Genomic DNA, 10,159 nt, shown 5'->3' with positions numbered 1-10,159 from the left:
GTTATGGTCAAATAAGTGAGAGTTTGTGCTAAACGGAGTGTTTCACTACAGGATGCTTCTGCGCCTTTCACAGGCTCTCGCACTGGAATGGGATAAGGGACGTGACTTCTGCCTCCGGCATCTTGCAGCCCGGTGTTCCAGGAAACAACTTTATGAAGCGCTTGTTTATGTGAAGCTGCACCATAGGCAGCGTGCCAGAGAGGGCATTTTCAAGCTCCGTAAGTCCGGGCACACTTGTTTAAGAGCTCGCTTACTTAGGAACTTCTGATTCCACCGTCCTTAGCTCATTGCTTCCCTTCTCCAGGTCCCAGGTGGAGGCTGGTACACCTGTTCTCCCAGTGACCTGGCATTCGCTGCACAGCGTTCACCTCGGGAGCAGATTATGACGGCGACGACGGAAAGACATTCTCAGCTAATCTTAGCCATGGGGTTTACACTCTAGCGGGGCATCTTGCTGCAGTTTCTGCAGACGAGCGCGGCTCAGAGATCCATCTAACTCACAAGGAGGTGCCTGGAGCCCGCGCCCTGGAGCAGCCGGCAGCGAGCCTGGCTGCTCCGCGTGGCCCGAGGCGAGTGGCTGCCTTCACCGAGACAGCCACGGCTGTGCTCATCCTAATTTTAAATCCGCCCGCAGAGCGGAGAGGGACTGGCAGTGTGATAGGTAACTATTTAGTGTGCGTTAAGAGGAACCGAGTTTTCTATTCCGCTATGCTTCAAAAACCCACCAGGTTGCAAGAGCAGCAGCCGTGAGTGAGCGCAAACCCCATGGCATCGCCGAGCTTGTGGGGGACAGCTGTGTGCCCAGTGCAGTCGTCTCAGCTCAGGGACCCCAGGAATAAGGGGGGGAAATGCCAGATACCAGTGTGGTCTCTGATGGGACCAATCACTTGCATCACCGTGTGTGTGTGTGTGTGTGTGTGTGTGTCTGTTCATAGAAAGGGAAACCGTGATCACAAGTGTTAACTAGTGGTTATCAGCGGGGCAGGAAAATATACAGATGGGTGAGAGACACAAGGGTGCAAGGAAATGGCCACCAACTCCAATATTCTTGCCTGGAGAATCCCATGGACAGAGGAGCCTGGTGAGCTATAGTCCATGGGGTCACAAGAGTTGGACTCTCAGTTCAGTTCAGTTCAGTCCCTCAGTCGGGGCCGACTCTTTGCAATCCCATGAGTCGCAGCACACCAAGCCTCCCTGTCCATCACCAACTCCCGGAGTTCACCTAAACTCATGTCCATTGAGTTGGTGATACCATCCAGCCATCTCACCCTCTGTCGTCCCCTTCTCCTCCTGCCCCCAATCCCTCCCAGCATCACGGTCTTTTCCAGTGAGTCAACTCTTTGCATGAGGTAACCAAAGTGTTGGAGTTTCAGCCTCAGTATCAGTCCTTCCAATGAGCAACCAGGACTGGTCTCCTTTAAGATAGACTGGTTGGATTTCCTTGCAGTCCAAGGGACTCTCAAGAGTCTTCTCCAACACCACAGTTCAAAAGCATCAATTCTTTGGCGCTCAGCTTTCTTCACAGTCCAGCTCTCACATCCATACATGACCACTGGAAAAACCATAGCCTTGACTAGACGGACCTTTGTTGGCAAAGTAATATCTCTGCTTTTGAATATGCTACCTAGGTTGGTTATAACTTTCCTTCCAAGGAGTAAGCATCTTTTAATTTCATGGCTGCAGTGACCCTACTTAGCAACTAAACCACCAAGATAGGCTCAAGGGTATACTGTACACCACCAGGAATACAGCTCATATTTTGTAATAACTATAAATAGAAATTAGCCTTTACAATTTTATTAAAAATTCAAAAAAAAGAAAGTACAAGGGTATTCTTACTAATATCTAGCCAATGATAAAGGAATAATCAAGAAATTCAGCATATGTGGTTCAATCTAGCTTTTCTTTCTTAGCCTCAAACTTCATTTTATAAATCACTTGAATGATTCTAATTCCTTGATCCTTGCAAATGAAAGCATCAAAATTAAAAGCAATCAGATTTTATTCTAGAAACATTTTCTTACTGAAGGGGCCATGGTTTTTACCTGCACTGGTTTCTTGAATACACTTGCGTATGCAAGAAGAGTCACACTTTTGGTGATTCCTGAGCAGCAGATATTGATGCTGTAAACTTTAATCAGCTTGTAACTACGGTCACTGTTGAAAACACTATAGTACTTAGATGTTTGGAGCTGAAAGATTTGCATTCCTTGCTGCATTATATTATTCCTTTATTTATTTAGTGCCTATATGGCACCTTCATTTTGTGTGGAGAACTCTGATAGTTTTATAGGAATAAGTACAGAACACTAACGACAAGGACTCCAAACTCAGGCTTTTAATTCATATCTTCAGGTGTTTGCTCCAGGGTGTGACTGTAGAGGGGCTGGGACCATGCAGGCTACAGGCTTCAGCTTTCCCTGGCTTCCTGCTGCCCAAGTCCTCCGAGCATCACAGCTCCCATTCTGGCCTCCTGACTCACACCTCTTGCAATTCCTCAGCGGTGATGATCATGTCAGGAGTACATGATTACGTCTGAGGCTAGCGTACAACACTGTTTTCAGTATTCTTCTTGCTATGGATGGAATTGCTTTTGGAGATTGTGGTACTTCCTTTATTTTCACAGACTTTGACCTTGGTCCTTTCTGGCTTATTGTTGCCAGTGAGACCCAGAGTACAGACATTTTTACAAGTAACTCCTAGGTTCCTGAGTTCAGTTCAGTCGCTCAGTCGTGTCCGACGCTTTGCGACCCCATGGACTGCAGCATGCCAGGCCTCCCTGTCCATCACCAGCTCCTGAGTTAACCCTTCAGACCCCTCTTCCTCTTCTCATGTCAACCCTAACTGTTGTTTCATTGGCCTTCCTCCTTAGTTCAGATCTGCTAGGTTACTCAGGTTAGTAACTCTATCCCTTTAAGGGCATAGATCTTTGCCACCATCCCAACAACTGGAATATCTGTTGATTAGGAGCCTCCAAATTTCAAACCCTGGTATGAACTACAAGGTGAATAATGACTTAAGTTGTTCCAGACTCTGGTTGCGTGACCACTAAAAAGTCAGACTTGAAAACTGGGACAGACTCCCCAGCCCACAGTTCTGTCCTAAGCTTTGGTCTGATTGTCAGCTCTCAACTTCTTTCTTTTCTTTCTTGGGCGCTGGTCTATGCCAGCCATGATACACTATTTCTGCCATCCAGACCTGGTGGGAGATGAGGTGGAAGAAAGCTAAAGGGTAAGAGAAATACAGAATGAAAGCAGAGGAAAGTCGTGGTCTGTATTCATTTTCTCAGGCTGCTATAACCAAAAAATCAGACTAGATGAGTTAAAAGGACAGAAATGTATTTTCTCTTCGCTTTGGAGGCCAGAATTTCAGCATTAAAGTTCTGTCAGCATTGCTTTCTGGCGAGGCCTCCCTCCCTGGTTGCAGATGGCTACCTTCTTGCTATTTCCTCACACAGCTTCTCTAACCAAGCACCAGAGAGCTCTGGTGAGTTTTCCTCTTTTTATAATGACCATAGTGCTGCTGGATTAGGGCCTGAACCACATGACCTCATTTAACCTTCTTAAAACCCTATCTCCAAATATAGTCAAATTTGGGGTTGGTGCTGTAACATTTGAATTTTGGGGAGATACAATTCAGTCTATAACAGTACCTAACAAATAAGCAGAACCTAGCTGAGCAATGTGGGGTCATGCACACAGTAGTTAAAAAGACAGAATCTGGAGGCAGACAGGAATGGGTTTGAATTCCAGTTCTCCAACTTCATTCATTCATTCTTTTATTCAGTGGTTGAACAAATATTTATTAAACATATATGTATAAAGACCCTGTTAAACAGTTTAAGCAGTCTGGGGTGAATTTGTTGTTGTTCAGTTGCTAAATCGTATCTGACTCTTTGCCACCCCATGGACTACAGCACGCCAGGCTTCCCTGTCCATCACCCACTCCTGGAGTATACTCAAACTCATGTCCATTGAGTTGGTGATGCCATCCGACCATCTCATCCTCTGTTGTCCCCTTCTCCTCTGGCCTTCAATCTTTTCCAGCATCAGGGTCTTTTCCAATGAGTCGGCTCTTTACATCAGGTGGAGCTTCAGCTTCAGCATCAGTCCTTATGAATATTCAGAGTCGACTTCCATTAGGATTGACTGGTTTGATTCCCTTGCAGTCCAAGGGACTCTTGAGAGTCTTCTCCAGCACCATAATTTGAAAGCATCAATTCTTCGGTGCTCAGCCTTCTTTATGGTCCAATTCTCACAACTGTACATGACTACAGGAAAAACTATAGCTTTGACTATGTGGACTTTTGTTGGCCATGTGAAGTCTTTGCTTTTTAACATGCCATCTAGATTTGTTGAATAGAGACATCAAAAGACACAATCTCTGTCTTTATACAACTTACAGTCCAAAGGGATGATTGCCCAATAACCAAAATCATACAAAGATATAATTACCAGTTGTGAGACCTTATACCAGTTACTCAAGCATAGTAAAGCTTTATTTCCTCATGTGTAAAATGAGTCAGTTTTAGTGCCAACATTATAGTGTTTTTAGGGAGATGAAATGATAACATGCATATAAAGCACTTCAGTGACTGACATGTAGGTAATGAAAACCATTTGTTTTCAACACTCACTATAGCATTCTGCATGTGACCACTAATTGACAATAAAGATATAGGACAGATTTTCCCTTTCTAAACCTTGTAACGTCATGTGTCACGTGTCCAGAGGAGTGCTGGGGACTCTCATGAAGCCTTGTGTGAAAGATGGTGTTCTTCAGTTCATTTGCTCTTCCAGACTTTTAAATCAGGCAATCTGCTCTTTGTGTGTGTTTCATTACATGATGACGGGTAGAAACCAGGATGATTAAATGTGGCCCTACTGTGTTTTCTCCTCACTCAGGAGGCTCAAGTTTGCACTGACAGCTGAAGCTAGAGGTGGCAGCTAGCCTGTTACAATCACTGCCACAAATCCTTTAGCAAAGCGAGCAATAAATGGAAATGAAACAATCCAGTGTGGAAAAATAATTTTGAATCAAGGTAAGAAATCAAGAAACTGGAGTTTCAGTTCCTGTTTGATAGTAAAGAATGGTGTGACCCAGGAGATAGTTGTGTGAGTAATTTCCCACCTCTGTTTAAAAAAAAAAAAGTGAGAAGAGAGAGTTCCTTGGCTTTAAATAAGGTTAATGATGAGGATTAGTAAAACATCATGGGGACATGACCTTCTTTTATTTGACATAAGGACCTCGGTAATCAGACCAAAACCAAAGCAAAACGAAACAAAAACCAGTCCTTTCAAGATGGATTTAACGTGCGACATGGTGACTTGTATTTACCCCAAGTATGTTTTTTTTTTTTTTTTCCTTTCTATCTACCTTCAAGTAGATAGCGCTCTAAAGCCAATTGATCCTTGAGTGCCCCACACAAATGTTAAATGCAAGGGCTTTGGGGTCAGGCCAGCTTGGGTTGGAGAGCTGCTCACAGGCCTGTGCTGCCACATACTAGACTGAATGAACAGATATTTAAATAATATTGAGTCTGGAAGTCCTGACTGTTCTCCAGTTGTAAATCACTTGGCCTCTCTGTGCTTTGGTTTCTCCACTGTAAAATGGGACTAGAAACAGTGCCCACCCTTCAGAGCTGTTAGAAGGATGCCATGAGATAATGCAGGCAGAACACTGCACCCAGCAAGTGCACTAAAGTTTAGTTTTTGCAAACAGAATTATCTCAGCGATTCCCTGGGTTGTTCCTATTCAAGAATTTTTAGCCCTCTAACAACAATTTCCCAGAGTGGCAATAAACACCGGCCAGTGTCCTTGTGACAAGTGAGACCTCTGGCCCTGATGAGAGAAGCTGTCATATCCTGAAAAGAGGGTTTCGTGAGCAAACCTGCCTGCTACCTCACGTCATCTCAGGATCCGCACCCTTGGTTTCTGTTTTCACTGCATGCCATTCAGATCAAAGCATTATCGCCCTGCTTACCCTCTAAAGCACATCATATCTGTAGGTTAACGGTTGAAGGTCACGGGCCTCCATCTCTCTGCACTTTGCCTGGGCCGGGCTTGGTGGCAGCCAGGGCCCCAGCTGGCGTGGGGGGCGTGGCAGTGAGCACACTGTTTGTGTACCAGGCAGACGTAAAAAGCTTGGTGCACTGATCTGGGCGCACCTGTTGACTTGTCACCATCTGTTAGCCAAAATGGTGAAAAGCCACATCCTCGGACCGCCAGCTGAGGAGAACTTAATCTCTCCCCACTACAGGCCTCCCAAGACAGGCTGCTGGTCACATCTTACAAAAGAAGACAGGCAAACACAAAAAAGAAACTGTCTGAACCCCGCCTAGGGGGATGCCTAATCATCTCTCACTGCTGGGTTGTATTTCTTAAGCTAACAAGAAAGGGCTTTTCAAATAAACCTAGATAGTTATTACCAGGTAAGAAATCCTGTTACAAACTGTCTTTTCTTTTTTTTTTTAAAAGGAAGATATCCATTTAACATGGACACTAATATTAAGTGAATTAAGTGCTAATAGTACTTGGATGATTGTTTAGCAAGGTGTAACGATCACAAGGGGCTTAACATCTGCCTTCTCTGAGGGAGACAGAACAGGACCTCAGGGGTGAAGTACTTGGGAAATCAGGGCAGGATCAACAATTACCTAGGACTTCAGGCCTTGGAGTCTTGAAGATTAGAGAAACATTTCTCTAAGTAAAAACCAGAACGTTGTATGACCTTTATCAAGTCACAGGGCAGGCTTCACCCACTCAGGCTTCTGTCCCGCTGCCCAGATCTTCACTGCACGGAACGCGGCCTCACATTCCTAAAGGGTCAAGGACCACACAGTGGAACAGCCTTCAGTCAGGGGATGTCATTTCAGAGTTGGTGCCGTTCTTGCTCAGCTGACATCGGATAAGCATTTCTAAAAGTGTTCTGAGATGGCAAGGATCTTTTACGGCTAGCCCAGATCTCACCAAGAGTTAAATACACGGCTAGAATATGCGTCCAACCTCTTTCTTGAATATACACCCTGGATGTGCCTGCGTGCTAACTTGCTTCAATTGTGTCCGACTCTTTGTGACCCAATGGACTGTAGCCCTCTAGGTTTCCTCTGTCCATGGGGATTCTCCAGGCAAGAATACTGGAGTGGGTTGCCATGCCCTCCTCCAGGGGAATCTTTCCAACCACGGATCGAACCTGTGTTTCTTCTGGTTCCTGCATTGCAGGCGGATTATTTACTACTGAACCACGGGGGAAGCCCATACACCCAATTTTCTTGCTACTGCTATATCTTCAGTAAAGAAAAGCATGAATGTTATCATGCATACTTGCCTTTGCTGAAGATACATAGGTAGCAAGAAAATTGTTTCCATCTAAAATTACATAACAAGGGAGGTTTATTTTATAATGTATGATTTTTTTAAAAAAAGCTAGACTTCATCTAGCTATCAAGATTGGCTTTTTTTTTTTGTTTTTTGGTGGGAAGGAAACCACTTAAAATATATATTGACCACATATTTTGTATCGCCTCATACTTCTCATGGTGATTCTCTCCTTTTCTTTCTCTCTTGCCAAACTACCATTCAACCTAAGCCTTAAGGAATACTGAATAGAATTAACACCTTTATACCAATCCCATTAGTGTGCTGTTAAACTAATGGGTTCATTTCTGCCCTCAAGCAAGATGTGGATTATAATCCTGAAACAAGCTACCTTTAGGCAGTAGGCATCACTTTAAAAACTTGAAAGCAGGCAACATATGGCACAGTACGCAATATAAAAGTGTTTAAGAGGTACATGTTTCCACCCTCCATGATACAGGCCCAGTTTTAAATAAAACATAGCGTCATCTGGCTCACGCTCAAACACTGAAATTGAAATTATTGGCCATACTGTCATTTTCCAAACAATAGCTAACGGTTTGCACATGTGCTGTTTACAGACCCACAGCCTGTAAACAGTCACCCACCACAACTTTGCAAAGGTAAATGACAGCTTGAAATATTCCAAGTCTACAGAACTCCTGGGATTTCCTCATTTTCCCCCTTTTCATTCATTCTTTCTTCCCATCCCACCCCCAACTCTAATCACAGACACAACAGAGCGTCTTCTGCCTGCACATGTGTAGCTTCCTAACCATGCCACCTCCACCCCACCCCCCCACCGCCCCCCACGACACATTTTCCTGCTGTTGAGACCAGCTGGGATGTATTCGTCATGCTGAAGCACGTCATGTAACACAGCAAAATATCAGGCGGCCCAGTGTCATGGGAAAAGTGAATCTACTTCATTATCTACCCAGGGAAAGGAAACAGAAGTATCATTTAAAGGGATCTGGTCTTCCCTTCTGTGTAAATATATATTCTATTATTATCATGAAGGATATTCCAAGGTCTTGGTATCAACACGGTATGCTAGGAAAACATCAATGGTAAAATGCTGTAGCATGTACCTATGATTTGGGGTCTTTTTCCATACTTTTTGTTCACACACTGATTCTCCAAATGTTGCAGGATTTTGGTTTACATAATTAAAAGGGAAGAAAACTGTTACCAAACTAGGAAGAGGTTGTGTAAGATACTGCTTTGGAGATTTACAGGGAAAGGCAATAATGTGTTGAGTAGCACTGTTTCGCAAACTGTAAGGTATGTTGGACTCACGTGGAGAACCTGTCAGAAATGCTGTTCTGATTCTGGGGTCTGAGACCCTGGCCTGCTAGTCATTTCTAACAAGTTTCTGTGTGATGTTGATGCTTCCGGTCCCATGACCACACTTTAATTAGCAACGTGGTAAAGAAAGAGCAACATTTAGACAGTGTTGAGGAGCACATCTCTATAGAACTCCTAAGGACTGATGTCAACAGTTCGAGATTCACATACAGACACCACTATACATAAAACAGATAAACAACAAGGACCTACTGTGTAGCACAGGGAACTATATTAAATACCATGTAATAACCTATGATAGGAAAGAGTCTGAAAAAGAATATATAATTATGTTCTAAACCTGAATATAAAACCATCACTTTGCTCTTCACTTGAAACTAATATAACATTGCAAATTAACTGTACTTCAGTTATAAAATAGTTTAAAAACCTGATCTGAATGAATTGGAAACCATCCAGACCTAGGTGATAACAAGCGGAGAGGCTATCACAGGGTCTCTGGGGACTTTTTGATGGGCATAAGGAGAAAGATCTGGGAACAGACCTAACAAGAGGCAAGGAAGGTGTTTAGATTAAGGTTTTTCTTTGTTTTTTTTTTTTTTTCTTCAAGGTTTGGGCAGGTCTGGAAACAATCAGTTCTTTTGAGGAGGTGTATATTGACATCTCATTTCTTTTTAAAGTAGAGAAACAGAGATGCAAAGTGGTTTTTCATAAAGGATATCAAAAGATGTGTGAAAAAAAAATTAGAACTAGATTCTGGATTGGTAGCAGCATCCCTAGTAAAATATATGGGAGAAAAGTGAAAAAAAAAAAAAAATCATTTGTACAACAGAAGAGGTTAAATAAGTTATGGTAATGCAAAAAAATTAGTTTCTTGTTGCCTCTTGAAGTAATTTACTCTCTCAGGAAGTGACATGAAATTGAAATTACTTGACAATTTTACAATTATTTTATTGTGATAATATTTTCAGAGGAGAATGATTTTGAAAATTTTAAAATGTCTGTGGGTGCTCTGCTTCACAATGCTGAGAAACATAAAGATTTTAACTCTCTATGTTAAAATTAAACATGAGTTTTGAAAATTAAAAAAAAAAAGAAACCGGTCATTTTTGGTTTTGCTTTTTAAAATTTTAATATGATATTGCATTTGTTTCCTCAAACTGTGGTAACAAATTGCCCTAAACTTGGTGGCTTGCAACAACAGAAATGGACCCTTTCAGAGTCTGGGGAACTAGAAGACTGCCAGGGTCCAGAGAAGCCTCCTCTGCCTCCCTAGCTTCTGGCGGCTGCTGGCCGTCCTGGGTGTCCTCGGCTCAGATGCGCCATCCAGTCTCTGACTTTATTGTCACACTGTGTTCTCTCTCTGTGTCTCTTCTCTTCTTGTAAAGACCCCAGGTACACTGGATTAGCGCCCAGCCTAACTCGGCTTTAACTTGATTACATATGCAAAAGACCCTATTTCCAAATAAGATCACATTCGAAGATATGGGGATTA

This window comes from Budorcas taxicolor, chromosome 14, assembly GCF_023091745.1.
Source record: "Budorcas taxicolor isolate Tak-1 chromosome 14, Takin1.1, whole genome shotgun sequence".
NCBI classification, from domain to species: Eukaryota; Metazoa; Chordata; class Mammalia; order Artiodactyla; family Bovidae; genus Budorcas; species Budorcas taxicolor.
Note: the sequence above shows the minus strand (reverse complement) of the source record.